The following is a 22,911-nucleotide window of genomic DNA, read 5'->3' on the forward strand; positions in this document are numbered from 1 at the left end:
GCAGCTGACAAAGCAAGCTGGACTAACCCTGGCTACCTTCCAAATGCAGTGCCTTCCAGCAGGTGAGGATCTTCCTCCAGGAACACACTAATTATCAAGAGATTTGTTTCACAACAAATCAGAGCCCTTAACTTTCTCTTCAGCCACAGTCGACCCAGCTCTTATCTCCCAACAGCCCTGAAGGTGGATGATCCAACCTCCAGGAGGACCAGCCAGGAGGAGAAGCAGCCAGGCTGTGAATTACTGTCCAGTTTTGCTTCTCCCCAGGAGTGCCTAGACACCCGCAGAAATGAGGGATGGGCACATTTAACCTCCCTGCAACTAGGCAGCAAAATCGTGATCTTTCCAATGTGGATGAGTCACTTCCAACTAGGTTATTAAGTTACATTGTATTATTATATTAACGTCATTGCCATTTTCAGGAGAAGATAAACCTAATTTTAATCTGTTCTTAATTGAAAGTTTATCAAGAGACTGGCTCCATCCCCACACAGTGAGACAGCTTTTTTCCTTCTCCTTCCCTTCCCCCTCTCCATACGCTGCACTCTTTACACTGATGAAAAGAAACATCTCTGTTCATTAGGGAGAAACCAGGTTGGAGTCGATCAGGCCTGTTAACCTGCAGCCTGGGATGTTATTGCAGATTAGACCTTTCCTAAAAACAAAAAACTGTTGGGGGCTGCAGTTTGGCAGCCTGTTGCAGCAGTTTTGCTAGCTGTTCATTTTTATGCTGGGGTACTTCACAGTTTGCATCAGAGGAAGTGAGAATATTAGAAACATTTGAGCAGCTCTGGGAGAAAGTTCAGTATATAATGCAAAGGGACTGTGCAGATTTTAATTACAGATTCCCAAAAAAATCCATACAAACTCTGATTAAACTCCTAATTACTTTTAAAGAAGTGAATAAGCAGTCAATAAGATGAACAGCAGTCTCTCTCCTTCTGTCTTCTTGTGAGCAAGCTCCACATTGATAGCATACTGCAGATGTATTATCACAGGCAAGTTAACAGTAGACCAAAGGGGAAACCTTTCTCTAAAGACTCCTTCGAAAGGACTTCTTGCAACCTCTTGAATACCAAGGCTGGTGCTGAAATCAACCAGGTCACAGTGATTTACACCAGCAAAGGATGTGCCTGATGCCCTCAACTGCGACTTCATTCTGCAGAATTACACTGGGTTTTCTGGCAGAGCTCTGCCTCCCCACACAAGTGGTGCTGTCCTTCAGGGAGCTGTGGTGGGGTTTCATGCCTTGTCTAGCTTGGGAGGTGATGCTCACAGAGATGTAGGCCTTTCCCGGGGACTGGAGCCAGTCCTCCTGGCTGTGTTTTACTAACACCCTTCCCAAACATGTCATGTAACCATGCTGAGCAACTTCACTTATCCACTCCCTATCAGACCGTGGAGCTGACAGCAAGTCTCCCGTAAGAGCCCTGTTCCAAGGTCATGGCTCTGCTACAACTAATGCATCCACAGCTGAAGATGTGGACACCTCTGTGCTAAGCAGAGCACCAGCCCCTGGCATGAAGAAATTCTATTATTCCAAGGGGAGCTCTTCCCAAGTGGGGAGAAACTTCTCAGTCCCAGACCTGCGGGCCATGTTTCATCCTCTCCACCTGCGCCCAGCCATGCAAACCTGATTATGCACACTCATCCTGAAACCCCAAAAACGGTTTCTCAGCGAGGCATTTCAGTTGCCTCCACAGAACTTGCTCAAACATGCTGGATTTGCAAATAAACTTTCTTCTGAGCTTAGCTGAGACCCACAGTAATCTACAACCCATGCTCCTTGCTCCTGTGAGCATCACCCCTCTCGGCCACAGCAGTCTCTGGCTCTCACTGAGCCAGAGCTTTGCTGCAGCTGTGCTGGAGCAGGACAAGCTCACTCTCTCCAGGTGCTAAGCATGGTAAGAAAGAGATACATCCCGTTAAACTAATTCCAAGTCTGAAGGTGGGACCTACCTTGAGCTGGTGTACGGCAGCAAGCAGTGACCACTTCAGGGCACAGCCACGCTTCATCTTTCTGTCTTCTCTTCAAGCCACTATTGTTTATTTTCCTGTCTCCAAGGCCTGTAACTTTAACCCTGCAAATAGCTTTCATTCCCCCATCTCAGGAAGGAGAGTGGGAGTGCTTGTAGGGTGTCAGCTCTGCCTGTGTCTGAAGGCTCTCATTCTCCATCTACAAATATCACCACACTCTGCCTCTTACATTACTCTTTCACGTTTTTCCTCACAGAGATGACTTGCAGTTACCAAAAACCTTCTCCTCCTATACCACTACCAGTGATTTTGTAGGTAAAGCACAAGAGAACTATGAAGCAGCCCCCCAGCTGCTGAGGGGCAGTAATCACCCATCTCCCCCATCCCTGCCTGCAGTGCCAACACAGTTTATACTCCATGATGCGGCCAGAACTGTCCTCACTTTTTCTGACTGCCCAGGTCCCACATCTTTATCTTTCACAAACCTTTCAGACTAGTCCCCAGATGTGAAGAGACCTTAACCAGAGGACACAAATGAGCTCTGGTAAAACTGTTGGTTCCAGATGGCTAAAGCCATCTTGTGCACTGGGTACACAAGTGGACAGGGCTCAGTGCTGGCTGGGAGCTCTCAAGGTTTTTGCCATAGAAATAATTTTAACAGAGAAAACACAGCTAAAATAGTAAGGTTATAGAGCATGGACATTCAAATCCTCATTTGTTGGGGTTTTTGGTTTTTTGGAAGAAGACTGCAGAGAGGTCTTCAAGGGGAGACAAAAATCCCAAGTGGACACTTCTGTATCAGGAAGGGAAGGAGATTTTGCAGTGCATTGGAGAGGTTGGTTAATTCCTAAGCCTTGAGCCAAGGGGGTAGTAGGGGAAAAGAAGAGGCTTGGAAAGAGACGAGGGAAGGAGTTTGCTCTGCAACCAAAGCTGGGTAATAAGGCATATGTGGCTTCCAGTGACAGTGTGAGAATTTACAGTATAATAAAGATATATATGGCCATTTGGAACAAGCTATTTCTAACATAAAATGACTCTGTATATTGATTGCCTGAGGAATTTGTACAGAACCTTATTTCCAGACATATAACTGAGCATATTATTTACTCACCATAAAAGCTGGATAAATGGCCAGGCTCCAGGAGGGTGTGAGGCAACGGTAGTTGCTCATTGACAGATGAATGGAAGGAGGTTTGAACATGATGGAGAATGCCAGGATACTGGGACCTATGCCAGCCAGCCAGCAGCTTCCACAAGTCACTGCAATGGACAGATCAGGTGTATCTGCTTCCTTTTCAAAAAAGTGATGCCACTTCAAGGCTCCTTTGAGAAGCATACAGGAAAAACATGATTTCCCCTCTGGAGCAGCACTGAGAAATAAGCAGTCTGAGGCCAGCAAGTCCAGAAAGCAGAAGGGTCTGAAGCAGAGCAGGCTCTTATACAGCAGCATATCAGCAATTACTTGAAGCCCCCAACTATGAGCACCAAGCTAGATCCCACTTCAGTCACTTAATGGTGAGAGAGACAAGAGCCACAGTTCAGCCTCTGCCTTGCTTCCCAGAAGCCCAAGGCCAGCCTGGGCAGGTCCCTCTCAGCAGACTGAGAGATACTGGCTCATTTCCCTCTGGATGGAAGCACCTGAATGGCATCCTATGGAGTTCAGGGAGACAATGTTTCCGATCCCTCTCTTCCCAAGAGACCCCTAGGAATACTGGTGTCCAAACGGAAAGGGCTTTCCAGACTTCCTAGTCTCATAACTTCCACGAACTTTCCCAGGGAATGTAATGGACACATCAGCTGGGAATTTCCTCCCAAAGCAAATAAGACTTCAAGGAAGAAAGAGTCTGAAAACGAGGAGAGGAGTAGAGCAATATCGTTTGGCATCCCAGCAGATAAGCAAGCAGTAGGGCTATTCCAGAGATGGGGAATTCTGTAAAGTTTAACAGCTCTACTGCACTTGTATTTAGACTATTGATAATTTTGCCTCAACTTGTAAAACAGGTGAACAAGCAACATAGTCATCTTGAGCATTCTCCTCCCCATCTCCTTGCCTTTCACACTCCATTGCAGTATTACGTGTAGGCGATACTGAGCCCAGACTGAGATCCCCTCAGCAGCAACTGCATCATTTCCATATTGTTAAGTGTCCAGACTACCATAGCTGTCACATACAGAGACCCAAAGGACTGGCCAGACAGGCGATGAGGTCTTGACTCCTGATTTCAGCTCATCAGCAAGTTGCTCTAATAATGAAAATACTCATGTGTGTTAGGCTGTGAAAGGGTTGGAAAACTGAGTTTATGTTCAGCATGAAGCCACACAACCATAGCACAGCGCAGCTTAGCGAAGAGGATGAATATTCTCGTACTCCTGCTGCCACCTAAAGGAAATTTCTCAAAAATGTTCTGAAAGTGTTTATGTTTCCAGGCTAGGGTGGGTTTTTAGCTGAAGAAGGATCTATCTGGAAAAAGGAATATTACAAGCAGGATATTTCTGTCTTCAGGAATCTACTCCAGTGTCCCAGCAGATTTCCAGTACAACCATGATTGCAAAAGGATGGGGCTAGGGGATTTCTGTTGTCAGCGTTGTGAGGACTCCAGTTGTGACGATCTTCATGACCATGGTCTAAGGCTACAGACGAGAGAAGGTCTGTAGACAGGAGCAGTATCTTTCATTACATGAGCCAACCTAAATAGAAAACAAAAAATAGCTTTAGGGTCATAAAATCATTTTTCCAAATCATTTAAGGCTCAACACAAATGTCACCAGTTCTTGTTCAATGGCTCCATCTGAAATAGTTTTCCTCAAGGCACCTGATTACTATGTTTGAATTCCCCCCATTATTCAGGGGAAACACCAGGTCCTTTGGTACTTTTGAAGTGATGGTGACCAGGTCAGGGCAGCTTTAGAAATCTGGCACCATGTCCCGTTTGGTCCAGGTGTTCCTGATACTGGCTACCTACACAGCTTACTTGGATTAATCCATTCCTTTTCTAATTGTTTGCCAGAATTGGGTGTACTCCAATGGTGCCGGTGGTATCTGGGCAAAGGGGAGATTTCTAAAAGGAAATGGTCCCATATCGTGCATGAAACAGCAATAACTTTGTTCAAGTTTCTATGCTGAACAAATGCCCAGCACCAGAAGTTCTGTACAGTCAGCACTAGTGAGCCCAGGGAAATATTAAATTGCCTCGTAAACTGGAAGCCAAGTGGAAGTACTACTTAAATGCTCAAAAAATATAATTTGCTGCCGCAGATCAACGAATTGCCTTATTAAATAGAGGGAACATTACTACATGAGTTATGAAATTTGCTTTACAACTTGAACTATGGAGTTCACTTTTTAATAACCTTGTGCTTAAGGAATAAGAGAATGTAGCCTATTTGGTTTTCCACCACGTATGTGCATGAGGACATGCATGGAAAAACGTGCATATGTCATTCAGAGTGCTCAAGTACAGAAATTTCAAGTATGGTATCAGAGGGTAGGAGCACTTCTCACAAACAGGATGGTACCTCCCACTCAGGACACTGATGAAACCTCTCCAATCCAGGATGATTAAGTAGATGCTTCCAGATACCCCATATGAAATTGCATGTTTGTCAAGAACAGGCAGCAGTGCATAAGCTTCAGTGCACAGTACAATCTGATGTATCATTCCATGACATGAATATCCAGTGAACTTATTACCTTCCCTACGTATTTATTTTCTGGGATGAGCGAACACTGTGTTGTCCTTATTTTACGATGAGTTAAGCTGAAATGCATATGCATTAAGCAATTTGCCCCAAAGTATCATATTGCGATGTGTCATTTGATGATAGCTGCTGTTTCCTGATGTTATTCAGGAAGCCATTTGACTCCCAGCCTGTGACTAATGCTTTGCCAGAGCAGTTTTGTCAGGAGATGTGATTTCTACATATGCTTTCCTTCTCCCCATATTCCACCGTACCTACCCAATTTGGTCTAATACTTTCCCCATTTATCCTCACTAAGAAATTTTAGCTTCTCTTCAAAGTGGAAACAGAAGCTATCTAGGGCACCAGGTATAGATGAATATGACCTTTTAATAAAGTGTTCTAAAACTGCTGAGGAATTGGGAATGGAAGACAATATGGATGATTTTGAAAAAAAGAATGAAATGAAGAAAACAACCCTTTCAAAAAGGATCATCTCCTTTTGATGCCTATCTTGCTTTCCTTTCCAGACTGAGCCTCAGGTCCAACCAATATTCCTACAAATCCTCAAAACAGGGGTTGCGCAGGAACACTGACATGCCCTGCTCCAAGGCATTGTGCAGTATTAACTCCACAGCCAGCAGTTCTCATGACTGACGTCAGAACATACTTGAACATATGTCAGAACATATCAGAATATGGAAACCAACAGGGAAATCAGAATTATGTAATTTTATCTTGCCATTTATTCCCCAAATGCTCGACCTGGAAAGTGGAGGTTTTATTCCAGTACTCAGCAGCATGTACTTTCAGCTACTTCAATGGATGGCATTCACCTCTATCCCCAGCTGCCCTCAAGGTGTTGTCTAGAGAATACAAGAATTCCCAGAGTCTTTCAGTATAGAGGCAGACAGGTAACTCCCACTAAATATCTCTGCAAGTGGACCACGACTGTGGGACACTTCTTACCTATTTTCAGGGACACCTGTAATCTAACCTACCCTTTGAGATGGTCCCTCTAGTGACTGGAGGGAGACCACATCTGGCAGGCAATTCATCTGCCCACCTCCAACCCTTTCTTCAGGAGATTAAGTCTTCTCAGCCTACATTTACATGGCCTGCAGGCAGGGGAGAAGAACCCTGCCCCAGAAGATTCAGGAGGCTGTGTGCCAAAGGCCTGCTGAAACACAGGTTTGGGGAACTACTCAGAACATTCTCCACCTGTTTTTGTCTCTTCCAGCAATACAAAGTAAATACAGACATTAATAACCAAGCACAGAAAATCACACGTACCCCTCTGAGACAGTAGTTTGCATTTCATATTCCAGCCATCAAAAATGTGTCCCTGAAGCCTTGGGGTAGCATTTACCTCCCACCCAACTGAAACTAATTTTGCTTGTAACATCTCACAAAACAATATCTCTTAACACTTTACTCCACACACTGTGTTCTTACCTACATCTATTAGTTTCTGTAATGGTAGCCAGGAAAAAATGCAAGAGGTTTGCTTGGCACATTTTGGTTCTGAAATAATGCAGGAGTTCTCAGTGTCATTCTCCTCTCCAAAGCAAAAGTCCTCACTGCCTCGTTATGCCAGAATCGCAATAACTTCACTACAATGCCTTTATGTCTTGCTTGATCTCAGTTTCCTCCACTTTAATACAAGCTTTGGGGTTTCAAAATTCCAGCAACAAAGCAGAGCACTACCAGGCACAAGACATGCTATGCACGTGGCAACGCTTGTATAGCCTTAAAAGCGCATACGCAGCTTCTGTACACCAAGAAGATGGAGTCATAAGCTTTTTTGTCATTATAAAAAAGAAGTAATGGCTCCTCAAGATCTTTACTTCTCTGAATAACTTCACGGTATTTTAGCTTTCTGGCCTCTCTTGTGTCTTGAATGAGAAGTCATCCTGCTGGATCACTTACCGTCATTATTGCCACAGTCAAAAAGGCAAGACAGGAACTCAGGTGACAGGTCAGGGACATGGAGAGCACTTCATTTTATCTTGGCAGTGTGAAGGAGAAAAGATTTTTATTTTCACTCTGTTAACATGTGGTCTGTAGGGATGTTCCCTTCCTGTTAGCAGTCCTGCGTCTACCTGAAGAATTTCTGCACGGTATGTGGAGATAAGCCAATGTATTGATCAGAGGAAAAGTTCTCTATCTGGGATTACAAGAAAGTTCATCTGTGGTCTTTATTCTCTTATTACCCACTGTTTGTGCCCCCAAGCCACACCACATGGAGTGGGACCCCAGCCTGCATGCTGGTGAGGCAGGGCTGTCGTTCACAGGGAGTGACTGAATCAGTTTGGCCATGGGTACAGGCTGAAGACTGGGATATGGGATGAAACCTTTCTTGGATTTGTTCCTGATACTGGAGCTAAGAAATTACACCCATATGTTACCCTGCTTCTCATCTAACACCAATCTTGCACATATTATCCATGACATCAAATATAAAAAAGATCCATGAAGCAGAACAGACTATATCATGAGGATTTATGCTTGCTTTGAGAGAGCCTGACCTACAGAATACCCTAGTATCCTCCACTATCCATTTCCATCAGTCATTAATTTCCTGAGTTTTTCCCAGCTTTAGTGCAGTACTGGGATATTCACAATACTGGGATATCCACAATACTGGAACATCCTCAGATTTTTTTCTAATTTACACATTTAAGGTTTGAAAAAGTGCCCATGTGGAGAGATTGGTGTTAATTTTCACATGCCTTAAAGCATGCACCCCTCTGTTTTCACAGAGCTGGCACTGAACCCTCTGCAGATATAAGCCCAAAAATGAGAGAGAACAGCCCTACTAGTACTAACAGGGGGGCATTTTTCTTATCTGCAAGTGGGAGACACGTGCATGCCCAGCTCCACTGTGGTAGATGCCAAACAGGCCTAATATGAGACAACGTTAGTACCTGAAATAACAACAGAAAAGGAAAGGAACAGCACTGTCTAAGAGGGGCTTTTGGAGCATCTGGCGCAGAGACAGTCTGGGGAGCAGAGAAACCCTGCTCTGCCCCTAGATACTCCCTCACACGCACAGGTCCATGGGCAACTCTATAAAATTACTGTTTCACCTGCTGTGCTCTCAGTGCTAATTACAAGAGTCTAGACTAGGAGCAAAACCCAAGCCATTAGGAGCCAATGTGTTTGGGCCAGAAGGTAAAGAGGAGTACAAGCAATAAAGAGAATTGTATTAAAGATATGAACTACCTAGCAAAGGGACTAGAAGACCCATAAAAACCAAGGCAAAGTGAGTTAGGAGGATTATTAAGGAACCAGAAAGAGATATTGAGGATCAGACTTACAGAGAGGTTCCCAGGAAGCATAATGCACTGTGGACAAGTCTGTACCAGACAGAAAGTAAACAAGACGATTACGCCAGTAAAAACGATCGGGGTGAACTGGAGTCAGCAGGTGATGAAACGGGAGAATTTATAAGGTGATTTTTTTTTTCCTTTGCCTCTTTGCAGGGAAAGGAGGACTCAATGCCCTGACAGTGACTGTATTTCTGGGAAGGAGAGGGATAGCTAACATGCAGAGAGCAACAAAAGTGGTTCTGGAAAATACAGGGCATTCACCATCACCAGATGCATGAAACACCTGGTTAAAAGAGAAAACACACCTAACAGCTGCATGGGAAACGGAGGTAACTGCTGGAGAGCATCAGATGTAAGGAAGCTATTTTAAAACATACAGCAATGCTAGCAAAGGAACAATGGAAGATGTATTTTTATTAGTACTGGAATATTGCTACTGTATTAGCACATGGCTGAGGTACCCAAGCAGGACCAGGGGATAAGGCAGCCAAGCCCTGACAGCCCCAGGACTGAGACTGGTGCAGTTAACCCCAGAAGCCCCATTTCATCAGGCACTGCAGAGCTCCTAGGTACAGCTTATCCATGCACACATAGGAAGAAAGGGAGATCCAGAGCACAGAGGAATTCAGCAATCTGCTTATAACATTACTTTGAGGTACCCCTGGATGATTAGGAAAAGTCTTCTCCCACTGTTTCATAATAATATCCGATTAGGAAAAAATTACGTGCTTTAGATATATGTGGCAGCCTTACAGCAAGACAGAAAGGCGGCTCATGCCTTATCCTCTGGTCAGGACTCTGAAGATCTGCCATTAGCTCTGCCCATGCACCAGAGAAGACACTGGGGAATCATTGCACTTGGTGCTTTCCACTCACAGCAAGGAACAAGACTGTGAAGGTGTGAGAGGAAAAAATGAGGTACAAAGTATTACAGGGGCTTGATCTCTTCCTTCACATAAGAAGTCCATGGCACAACTGGCAATTCTTTCCTGTAATCAGTAACAACTCCAGTCAAGCCAGTGCAATTACTAGAATTAAAAGGGAATCTGATCCATTTAACTAGTTCTATTGACTTCCACATTCGCCCTCAAAAATCCATATTCCATGCTGAAAGCAGATTTGCAGGGAAAACAAAGTACAGAAAACAGCTGTATTTCACCCCTTCTTAAACTCAGGATGCTCGGTGGTAAGTGACAGGCACTGGGGAATGATGATACTAAACCACTGGACTGTCTGCAAAGGAAAAGAACAATCCCTCACCTCCCCTGCTCTTACAAATGGTTCTGCATGGGGTTGGTCCTATTGAACCACACTGCCCTCTTAAAAGTGTCCTGAAAGAAAGAAGTGCAAGTATTCTAAGTCCTGATCCCCACCCCACTTTGTACCTTATCTCACATAATGGCTGCATTCCCACAGACACACACAGCCTTTTTCCTCAGAAACAAGTCAGAATTGTTTTCCAGGTCAATTCTAAAACGACAGCAGTCCCATGCTTACTAAAAGCAGGGGGTGCACTTCCAAATCTATACTATCAGTTAAGGAACAAATGCCCAATGCTGTCATGCCTATTTGGTAGCTGGTTCGCCTCTCATGACCCAGTTCGCCCTTAATTAGTACTTAACTAGTCACTAGTGGCAGTAACTAATAAGGTGAATTGCCACTTGGGAGGCCTAATTTCCCTCCTGCTTCTTCTGTTGTGTCTATATGGACAGTAAATTCTTTATAGTAAGGACTATGTGGAGTACGTCCACCTATTTTCAGGTTTTGTACCTATTTCCATGGCAATACTGTTCAGGCTTAGTCCTCCAGGACAAATGAATGTTTTAAATTACATCTCCCATAAGTATTAGCTCAAGGGACTGAATATGGCAAATTTACAACTCTTTCCATTTTTCTACAGGAAGATGAGGAACATGACCGCTTGTAAATAACAGGTTTGAGGATATAAATCATCCCTCTGCTTCCATATGTGTGTTCCAGAGACTCTGAAGCTAAAAATGCACAGTTCGTTACCACATAGTTGTTACTCAGCCAAGTTTCAAATAGTGTTAATACGCATCTTCATGTACTGGTGACAGTCAAGGTCGATCAGTTCAGGCCTGTGCTGTGCATGGCAGGAGCGGTGTTGCTGGCTAGTAGCGAGCCTTTGCAGGTCCTGCATGTGCTCAGGACAGCCTCCTCTGCTAAGCTGCTCCCCTCAGCTCAAGAGCTCTGCACAAGAGGTCAAGAGACACTCAGTTTAAATTAAATCCAGTATGGGACTCAGCATGAAGTTATCATCCTGCTTTTTCTTCTGAGCCCTCCACAGGTACCCAAGGGATAACACGAAGCCCCTGGACAGAGATCACTGGCACCAAAGGTATGAAAGATCCAAAACAAGGAGGCCCATACCAAGTTGTACCGCAGGTTTCCATCTGATCACAGACATGCCCTTCTCCTCCACTCCCCGTGACGGCTGTGCAATGTTTACCTTCCTAAATGCACTGAGGCTTAGCTTATTGATTTGTGTCGGGAAGAGGGCAAATCAGACACCACTAGAAGTGCAAAGCAGCGTCCAGCAGGCGCGGGTAACCAGCTGAGTGATGGGTGCTACAGGAATGCTCAAAAGTAAATAATAAATCTGTCTCTTCTGTGATGCATGTTGCACAGCAACTAATTCTTTCCCCTCTGCATAGATGCTGCTGAAGTATGATAGCTGGCTATGTGCTCAGCGACAGTGTGCCCCTGAACACAGGATGGCAAAGCGGGGTCGCACCGCACTATCTTGACTTTGAAAAATATTATAGTAGCTTTAAAGTTCTCAGACATGAAGAGGCCATTACTCACTGTCTCCTCAGAGCTGATGGAGTCCTTGCCCTACGTGTTCTCCATTTAACAAATGTCACTGTTTTACAACACATTTTGCCAAGGAACAGAGGAATCTTTCAATTCAAACAGAACTATGATAGATTTAAACAGCCAGGAGCACCTCATACTTGCTTGGGAGTAACGCGGTTCTGCAGGCTAAGGTCAGGGTCACAACCCCCGAGAGAAACTGTGCTGAACAGAAGGACTTTCTGCTGCAAACCCTGCCTGTCCCTTGAGCCTGTTACAGGTGGCTACACAGCACACCTAGCAGTAAGGCTGAGATGTGTCCAACATCATGCAGTATGTCTGTAGCAGGATCAGGGCTAACATGCTCCAGCTCTTGCCCAGCTGAGAAGCATCATACAAGATGAGCTCTGGATATCGCAGTCAGGCCTCCACGGTGTCCAAGGTGGGAGGAGAGGCCAGCATGGAGCCGAGAGGGAATTTCCCATGTGGGCAGCATCAGCTCAACCATGCTGTTGTTTCAACTTCCATGCAGTGAGAGACTGAGTTGACATCAAATCATCATTTCAAACAAATATGAACATTTCCCCTATGGTAACCCAGGAGATAATCTGAAAGCGTACAAATTTAGTCAATAGTAATCACAAACCTACATCCCAGTAATTTTGCGAAGGACAATTAATAATTGTACTCCTCTTAATACAGAGAAAGTGCTATATCATAGCTAAGGTAGTTTTTTTTTTCTAATCTGAACTCAATAAGGATAAAATGGAACAGCAAATCTACAGTATCATAAAAACTTCCATTCCCAGTGCACAGTGGATTTAATATCATTGTCTAGAGATAGTACGTGTTCTTATTCTTCTGAAATCATCCATTCCTTGTCTATGGTTAATTACTTTATATGAGAGATGCTTGAAAATTATTTCCCCCGTGTGGAAAACTTGGATGAAAATGAGAATGTTCTAGTTTGGAATCAAAATTCTCAGTAGAAAACCGGTAGGTTTTCTTTTCTTTTTCCTCAACTATATAAAACACTGTATTAAAAGTTTTGAGTTTGCTTTTCTATGGAAAAGTATCAGCTCTCAGTTTTTTTCAAGGAAAGCAGATGCTCTTCATGAGTTGCTTTTTGCTATGTCAAAACTAAAATTTTCTTGGCATGAGGTCTAAGCATGCACTGCACCAGTCTCACTACTACCACAGCTGGCTGACATCCAAAAGGACTCAGTATCACTGACAGTCACTGGTTTTTTAATGCTCTGACACTGTGCCTTGCACCGACCCCCTGGGTTGTGCTCATCGGAACAAGCTCTGTGGAGGTGAGATGAATTTGCAGAATCAGACCCAGGGACAAGGCTACGCAATATTTTTGGATACATCTCCCTGTTCCTTCCGGATTGTGCCAGAGGCATTTTGGCAGTCCTCAGCACTGGTTTCTGGAACCACAGCTGGAACAGACTTTTTTACCTTTTCCCCTACGACCAACCAACTTTCCCCTGGGCCTTGTCAGAGTCATCCATTTGTGAAATGGCTGTGCAAAAGGGGCACAAAAAGCAGGAAGAACTTGGATGCTGTTCCAGGCCTAATGTAATAACAGAGGTGCTGCTCAGTAGCGATGTACTCTGTGTCCCTCAGTCCCTCCAATATCCCAATTAATACGATTCCATTAACTTCAAAAGGTGTGCTAAGTAGTAATGCTCTGCGCCATTAATTCCAACAATGTCAGCATTCTCTTGCTGTGACATTTTCCTTAATTAGCACTATAACCCACCATTTGACTGCAAGCTTCGCAGGTCATTACTCATGCAAAGTCCCCCCTAAACAGAACTTTGGGTGCTTTCTGCTAGAAACTGCACAAATTGATACATGCCAAAAAAAAAAAAAAAAAAAGGCATGGGGCACAGGATTTAAAACCTTGTAAGAGAAAAGAAAGGGGTTTAAAAAGATATCGCCAGAGTTACTGTAATTCTTTGAGCTTCAGTTACCCTCTAGGGCTCTGTTAGGCTTCAAAACTGATGGTTTAAGATGTTCTTGAGAGATCCACTGAAAAGCAATAGGCAGTAGGAAGTGTCTCTGGATAGCATTAATCTGTAGCAAACTCGAGGCATCTTGTAAAATCTTTACATGATTAGATTGAGCTGAAAAGGATTTGGTCCCTTGAAAATGAGAAGCAAGGTCCTCATCTACCCTGAACACAGCCCCTGAACAACTCAGACTGCGCTACCAGAAATCAATATGACATGTGGCTTTGTTTCAGCCTCAGTGGTAACAAGTAGGTTCCTGGGGAGACAACCCTTAGGGGGTATTTGCAATTCAGAATGAGGCAAGTACATATACCCTGGGAGGACATATACCTGGAAAGAGGAAAAACAGAAACAGTTCCAATTTTCCCATAACTTCTTAGTTTCTGCTGTGATTTATAAGAAAGACTTATAGAAGAGAAGTAGGGATAAATGGGACCCAAGAAGACCCCTGTAATAAGAACTAGGTGAGAACCACTGATACACAGTGAAACGAGCAGCCCGGGTCTGTCCATCTGATGTCCAGACCATGTACAGGGTCTTCCCGCTCATCGCCTGCAGCAGCAACAGCCAGAACTCTCATCTTACTACCAAACAACTTTCACAGGCCATAGGATGAGGATACCTAACTTGACATTAGGATTCCTTACTTGAGGAGTACTAAGTATGAAAACAGTCAACAAAGCAAATGCCAATCTAGGCAGTGTTTTCTGAATGAACCAACTGCAATTAAGTTAGGATAGAAAGAGCAACATCCAAGCTCTTGAGATAGGTCCATTTTTGCCAGAAGTCTTCCAAGGTCGAGTCCCCCTTGCCAAAAGGCCAGATCTCCAGCAAGGCATGCTGGAAAGGTATCAGCACAAGAGCGCAATGATGCCAGTGGGTATGGGCCAGTCATTCAGAAATACGTACGCTGATGGAAGGACACTGCATATCGAGTAAAGACAGTGTCTTTACAGGAAATGTAATCAAAGATGGATGTCATCTCCTTCACAGACGGTCTGTTTGGGATTGGCTCTAGAAAGTGACAGAGGTTCCGATGCAGAATGTGTCTTCTAAATGTTATCTCATTCTCCTACACACGACAAACAGATGTTCCTGGTAACCCCTCTTGTAGCTAAATGAGATAACGCGGATGGCTGAGAGATGCCAAAATGTTGTTCCCAGACCACTCATTCCTTGCTTTTCCAGCTGAGACTGCCAAGAAGAGAGGCACTGGCTGACAGTTAGAGTTTCTGAAGGCAACACTACTCCAGAAAGAATTCAGATGAGACCAAACCACTCATTTCCTCCAGGACTTCATTTTCATAAGCAGGGAAGAAGACGTAACACAACCCCGCAGGCCTTTGACACTGAAGTCTGAGGATTTCAGTCTGATCTCTATTATACTCATGTTAATCAAGGCCTGCTTGTGCCACGGAGTCGGTGACATTTCACTGCTACGGTATTAATAAGGCCTGAGATATCACCTTCCCTGGCATGCATTCTGAAAGGAGATGGAAGATGCCTTGATTATAATTCATGGCCCTTTCCCTTGTATTTATGACTTGGCCAATTGCTAAAAGAAAGGAAGGAAAAGTCCTGAGGCCAGAGGGGAGTTCTATGCTGGTGCCATAGCTGGAGCAGGTCTTCCCCATATTAGAACAGTAAAATTCACCGGATGAAGAGGTTAACTGAGATGAGAAAGGACATCAGTCCCCATCTCCCACCTCCTTGCCACAGGACTTGGATTTCACATATTACCAGCGCAGTCTCCTGCCTTCCCTTCAGCTTCCCCCATGACCTTTAAATGACATGAAGGGAACCTAGCAATGCCTGGAGTCTGGGTCAGCAATCCTGCCCTTACCCACCCACAGCACACAACCCCAATGTGTGAGCTTACCACCTGTGGGGTGTTTGGACTGGGTCAGCATCCACCCCACCCGACTGACACTCTCCCCAGCATCCTTCCCCTTCCCCACCAAGACTCTGAGAGCCTCAATGATTCTCGTCATTCTCCAGTTTTCTGCTAGAAAAATACCTGTTTGAACCAAGCCGAGTGTGATGTTTGATGGAGCATGATGGGTTTTGCAACCACCAAGGGATCAGTCATAAACATTCCTATTAATGCAGTCACGAGCAGTTGCTCTCAGTAGATCTGAAAAGCAATACAAGACAGCAGCCACCAGCAGGTTAAATGAAAAATAAGCAAAACACATGGGCATAATCCAAATTATTGCTCCAGTCCCAGTGTGTTCAGTGCTAGAAATAGCTCAGACTGAGGTTCAGGCCACAGGATTTCCAAACAGCTCCCTGACCCCTCACACTTCAGGAAGGCTGAGACTGGCTTTTGTGGCTTGACTTTTACTGCTAAGGGCTTTTTTCTCAGGGCTGGTCCAAATCTATGGACTGTGCATCCTGCAGGATCTAAAATCTGCTACAAACCCCCCTAGCTCTCCTTCCAAGTGCGAGGCCCATTTCCCAGGAAGAAGGCCATTTAATGCCACTCATAATTAAAGTGAAAAGGCTGTACCATTCTTTGAAAGTTCCTTTTCCACTGTCTTTTGCTGGGGAGAGGAGAAAAGTGGAAGCATGTGAGGAGCCATTGGCTCTCCTCATTTAATGTGGGACTGAAAGGCAGACAGGTACCTCAGCACCACCAAGTGGGCCAGGTCTCTAACGGCCAGTTAAAAGAACCAGCTCCTGGTCAAAACCACTCATAAGCACCAGGAAATTCAGCCTGCATTTTGATGAGGGTGGCAATGGACCAACCATACAATTTTCCACATCACTCTGGAAACACCCTATCTGCTGAGAAGAGTGTCACAAAGCAGAAGTGCCACTTGTTTCAGACACATATAGCTGGCTCTGGAAGATGTCAGCTCTCGTATAAATTAGTCACTATAAAATGGAGAACCCAACACTGGGGGGAAAAAAAAGGGAGAAAATATGAGAGGCTTTTCTTGGTTCATGACTGGAACAGCTACTGTCATTTAAATTTTATTAGGAAAGATTAAAAGGAGCCTTGGAGTGAAGCTGCTGTGATGAAGTGGTCCCAGGGTCTCTATAACTGTGATTGGCATCATACTGATGTGTCAGGCTGACAAAGTTATGATAGTTATTACACTGGCCCTAAAACAGACCATTCAGCCTGAGGCGAAATAGTAAAAAATGGGCAAGAAATGTCCAGAATGCACGAAATCTCAATCCACTTGGGCACAGAGAGAGACATTTACCTCTGCTTTTTCCTTTTTTCAGAGGTGATGTGGCGTAGACAGTCAATGCTGCCAAATCCATACATGGATGACTCTTCTCACAGATGTCTTTGTAGCCTGCCCTGTAAGTAAGGCTTGGTGCATGGCTGGTCCGTGCCTGTCCTCCCCTATGGAAGTGAGGCTCCTGGGGCACAGGAGGGAGATGCTGAGAAGCCTCCCATCAGTTCAAGACAGCACCTGCCTTGCTCATCCTGGCTGTTTCTGTCCCCGCCAAAACAAGCTCCATGAGACAGGCTTAGCACTCGCTAAGCAGGGCCTCTGGTTTTGTACCCATCTTCACCCTCAGACATAGGTAAGGAAGCAAAAAAGGGTCCCTGGGCTTGTGCCACCACTCTGAACCTCTCTGGAGAGAGCCGTCACCTGGAAGTCACAAATGCCCATCTCCACATCACCAACCCTCACAGTGCAGCTGTAAAAATCTCAATTTCTGCAGGCTGCTGCCTTTGAAATCTCTGCCTGCCCTCAAGATACCTTTTGATGCATGCAACCTACTCACTGACTGCATTACACCACACACCGAGCGTTATCTCTGGCCCCAAGAGACACTGCCTGCATAAGCACAGCTAACAAACAGAAGCATAATGAGCCCTTCTCACCACCCTGAAGTTGAAGGTGAGATCCCTTTTTAATAATAGGGTATTTGGAAGGATTTATAGGCTCTGGTTGTCTCAATGCACAAATGACAGCATCAATCAGAGCCAGACAGCAGAGGAGGAAAGCAATATACCTGCTAGGTGAGGAGAATGCTGATGTAAGGCACAGGCAGCAGGGACTGTGACTGGCAGGAGCTGAGGTTTGTGCCTGTACCTTCCCTCCTGGCAAGAGGCATGGTAGCTAGCAGTAAATATGAAGGAAAAACTGCAGTCTGCATCCCAAGCATGCTTGGATTGTATTTTAGGACAGACTAAGCCCCTTTTGTTCCATTCCTTCCTGTCCCAGGACCTCACAGGCCAAAGAAGAGGCTTCTTCCAGATCTGTTTGCATCCCACAGCCCCTTACTGCTGCAGAGGTGGTAGGTACAGAGTGCAGATCATTGCTAACTGAAAGCACTATGATTCCTCCACCAATTTAAAGGCCAAATACACCAAGCAAAATCAATCTTTTTTCTTGTTCAGAGGTAGGAAAAGCAGAGGAAATCAAGTTGCAGTAGCTGCATTCTTGAAGGACACTGGGGAAAGAACATTGAGGAAAGAACAGTGCTTAGAGGCAACCAAAGACAGGCGAGCAGATGATAATCCTATGTTGCAGTAAGCACATCCTGGAAAATACTGCATTTGAATTCAGACTGGGGCACTAGGTTACGTACCAGTGGAGTCACTGTTCATCTCCACAGTTCATCTGTGCTGGTCCACCACTCTTTCTGTGCCTACATATGGGAGGGGAATAGCTGTAACACCAGCACAGAAACTACTGTACAAGAACAAGGCAGATGATACTCTGAGAAGGGGCACAAGGTTGGAGAGGATGTTTGTTTTCGCAGCGTTTGATCTGCCGAGCCAAAGCAGAGCCTTCCCATCCAGTTGGATTATTTTAATTCAGATTCACACAGAGAGACCTGTTTACTTCGAGCAGGTCAGAGGTTCAGCTTGCTCTGTGCTCACCTAGTTATTTAACAGAAAATTCCTAATGCAGTTTGAAAGGAAACTTATGCTCATGTATTTTCAAAGATTTCCAGCAAGTCCTCTGAGCAATGCTCCCAATTCAGAACTTCTCTGGAAACCAGAGAAACTTACTGAGTTGGAGTTTAATTGTCCCGTTCCATTACCTACTGCACACCTGTGAACACACTGTACAGTAAATCCTGCATTTTACTCCTGTGGCTGCTCTACCAAAACAAGTACGGGGTAGGAAATGGGTTCCCAACCCACAGAGATTTTTGCAACTTTGAAAAATCCCACTTTAGAATAGAATTAGGGCCTCTCAAATCCTTTCTGAAAATAAATGCAGGAGTATCCCAGTGGCTAGGGACTATCAGATGGGACAGGGTGAGACTCTTCAAGCCTAGGCTGACTTCTCAGCAGGTCTCCAGCAAGCAGGCTACATGGCATGCCAGGACCTCTGCTGCTGGAGCTTCTTTGCACCCCATAAATATCACAGCTTCAACCAAAGAGTGACTCGAACCCAGGTTCTAATGAATATTTCTTTTCTACAAAGTGGAACACTTTCAAAAGGACAAGTTAATAAAATCCTGCCCCAAAATACCCCTGAGCCTAGTACATGAAGTTGGGATACATTCACTCACACTCACATTCAGCAGTCTCTCACATCTCCTAGCTGCCCAGATGAGTGCTGCACTCCCATGCTACACACTGTAATACAGCATGCAATCATTTCTCTGTAGGTCCTTGATCCAAGCAGAGTTTAATCACAAACACCTTCCTTTTGAAAAGTATTTTCTGAGCAAAACTATTTCATTTAAATATTTTCAGCCATTTCAAGTACAACAGCTCAAACCCATTTGTTGCATTGTGCATACTCTGCAACTGAGCAGATCAACAGGCAATCTTTGCTTTTGTTGATAGCTACAGTAAGAACCTTTGCTGCTGCAGACACTTCCTTCTTTCTGTGTCCTTCTAACACTCCTGCCTCCAGCTTCTCTTTGGTTCCATGCACTTTGCAGATACACTTGTGAGCAAAGTCAGCATCCCGTTTGAGGGGCAGACAAGGCAGAACAAAAAGAGGGACGAAAACACTCCTCTCTTGCAGAAGGGAAAGCTGAAGCATCTGTCATTCTGCAGGGCAAACCAAGCAAGGAACAAAAAGACCCTCATTTTCATTTCCTAACAGCCTCTGTGAAATCCAGCCCCAGAAAGCCAGTTCATATTGTGAGCAATTGGGCTAACACAGCAAACTCCCAAATGGCACAGGACTGAGCATGCCTCCCTGTGCTCTGCAAACTGCTGCTGATTAATTCCTTCCACACACCCCGCCCCATCCTCCCTCCCAGCACGAGAGAGCCTGCACAGCACGTCCCTCGCAACCAGCGCACGCCCAGCCAGAGCTGGCGTCCGGGATTTAGCTTTGCTTTCAGTGCCACTGCATGGCCAGCCCGGGGACTGGCATGTCCTCCATTAACCTCGCAGCTGCCCACTGCAGCAGTGGTGTTACAGATGTGCTGTCCAACTTGCAGAGCTTATCATGAGCCACTGCTGCGTCAGGGTCATACAGGAGCACAATCCACCACACAGGAGACACTCCTTCTTCACGGACATCCACAATTTGATAGATAAGGCAGGCTTTGAAGATAGTGTTATACATGTTTTCCAGACATCTTATCACTCCTGACCATTACTAATCAAGTCCTTACAGAAGGATACCTCAATTTCTCTCCATCAGCACACTTAACTATAAATATATATAACCATTATATAGAAAAATATAAGTAATAACTATAAATATATGTAACTATAAACATAAATAGCTATAGTTACCAAGTACTCTCCCTCAGTTTCAAGGAAAAAAAAAATATAATTTCCTTACATAAAGACCCTACAGTCACAACCGGATCTTGGGAAAGAGCTGCAGCAGTTTCTTCCTCTACCTCTGGAGCTTTAGTGCTCATTACCAACCTAACCGACAGGATCTGCCTTTTAGGAGCTCTTCCTAAGACAATCTATCTGTAATTCAAACAGTTTAGAACACAGTATGAACGCAACACAATTTATCTTAACTGAAAACAGCTTCAATCTGCCACTGTTTGTCTTAGAAAGCAGGTGTCCCTCCCAGGGTCATTGGAGTTACACAAAGTTCTGTGTCATGATAGGTATGTAGCAGACAATGCTGAGTACTTGCTACTGGAGGGGGCAAGCAGGGCAGGCAGCCCTTCAGTACCTTACCGCCCATCCAGCCTAGGAGCTCCCAGATACAGCCACCGGTTTCAAATAGGGTTTTTTTGCTGGAAATTGCTACCACTCCTTTGTGTTCCTCACTGAGGTGCAAGCCAAAGTCTTCCTGCAGGTGAGAGCAGCAGCAAACTGTAACTCTGACATAAGAAAGTGTCAGGGAGTCCTCTCATCAGCCCAGGTTTATAATGAGGAGGACCTGGAGCTTTGGGTGATGGCTGACCAAAAAACAGATCATAACCCATAAAAAAAGGCTGACCTCAGAAAGTGAGGCTTTTTTCAGGCTTTTTCAGTCAACTCTGAGCCCCTCCGTCCTCCAAGTCACACAAAATGTTTCATTTTACTCCCTAGAAATTCTAGTGATTTAAGGAAACATCACTTCCAACAAAATGTGTCACATTTTATGCCAGAACAAAACCCTCCTTGGAAAAGTTCTCCCTCATCATTTTTGGCCCAAACAATGCACTAAACTCACTCCAGATTCCCAAATAAATTCATTCTGCAAAACTGTATTTTTCAGTGAATTATGTATTCCCCAAAAGGCATTTCCCCCCATGCTGATGACCTTTACCATTTCATTCTTTTATGTGGTAAGTAATCAAAGACAACTAAGCAAGAACAAAACACTCCTTTACTTTATCGCTATGCAAGCAGTTCCACACCCGACCACTTATTCATGTTAGATACAGGCTCCCGAGATTTTCAGAGACATGAAATTCCTCCAGAAAGAGGAAATGTCTTGCCCACAGTCACACCGAGCCAATGGCAAGGCAAGAGAGAGCTCTTGCATTGCAACTCTCTGCTTCAACCACAAAATATCCTTGAGAGGAAGAGATTTATTTCTACAGTTTCCTCATTTGGAACAGAAGCACCACCACAGGGGTTACTGTGAGGAATAGTCACTCGCAGAAATATCAGGGTCGTGCCTAAAAGCACCAGACAGACAACAATTGCATTGTGTGAGATGTCATCCCCACATGTAGTGAGAGACAGGCCTTGGAGCAAAGGGCTTGCAGCCTGTGAAGACAGTTGAAGGATGGGATGGGAAGTGCTAGGCCCTTTCAAATGCAGAAAGAGGCAATGACTCCATGGCATTCACTCTGAATTCCTGCAGCAGGAGACCAGCAGCTTATCTAGGCCAGACTTTCTTCCTTAATGTCTATTAGCCAAGAAACCACAATTCATTTCTGCAAACCTCCCACTTCCCACTGGTTACTACTGAGACTTTCTTCATTGCCTTACTCAATGCTGACTGACTCCCTCCATGCAGAGACACTGCAAACAGGGCAAGAATGTGCAGACAAGACTCCTTTTTGATCCATTGGATAAAAAAACATAGAAAGCTCTTAAGGCTGACCCTGCATGAACTGAGGGAACAAGGTACAGCTCTCTGAAATCTCAGCATCATTGCTAAATTCTGTTCCCCAGAATCCCAGCTTCAGTCAATGCTTAACAATGAGTGTTATGCCGTCCTCCTTGGAGGGACTCCAAATTTAGGAGGCTCGTAAGTGCAAATAAGACCTGTATTTCACATCTCCCCAGACTCCATGGTCATGCCTGCATAGGCACAGGCACAGGTCCATCATCCCACCAGTTCCAACCTGCCTGGTTCAAGCCAAATACTGCCTGGAAATATACAGCACAGCCAGTGCAGCACCGCCCGCTCTTGCTCACACTCAGGGCAGCGTCAAGGTACCTACCCAGTCCTCAGAACACATCTGACAGGGGCGGTACATGAGCAGAGCACGTCTCACCACCTTCATACAGGTAAAGTGCCCTTCCTGTGGCTTCTTGACACAAGTAGGATTTGTACGTTTTCTCTCCTGCTTTTGTATAATTAATATCCTGCTGGGTGTACCAAGTCTGAGGAGTCCCAAGGACATGGGGACCATATGGCACATGGTGCACAGCATAAAGTCTTACCACACAAGCACTCGGCAATCCACAGCCAGCAAGTGGTACCACACTGGTTTCTCTGCCCCTCAACTGAGATGTT

This window comes from Strigops habroptila, chromosome 5 (genome assembly GCF_004027225.2).
Source record: "Strigops habroptila isolate Jane chromosome 5, bStrHab1.2.pri, whole genome shotgun sequence".
NCBI classification, from domain to species: Eukaryota; Metazoa; Chordata; class Aves; order Psittaciformes; family Psittacidae; genus Strigops; species Strigops habroptila.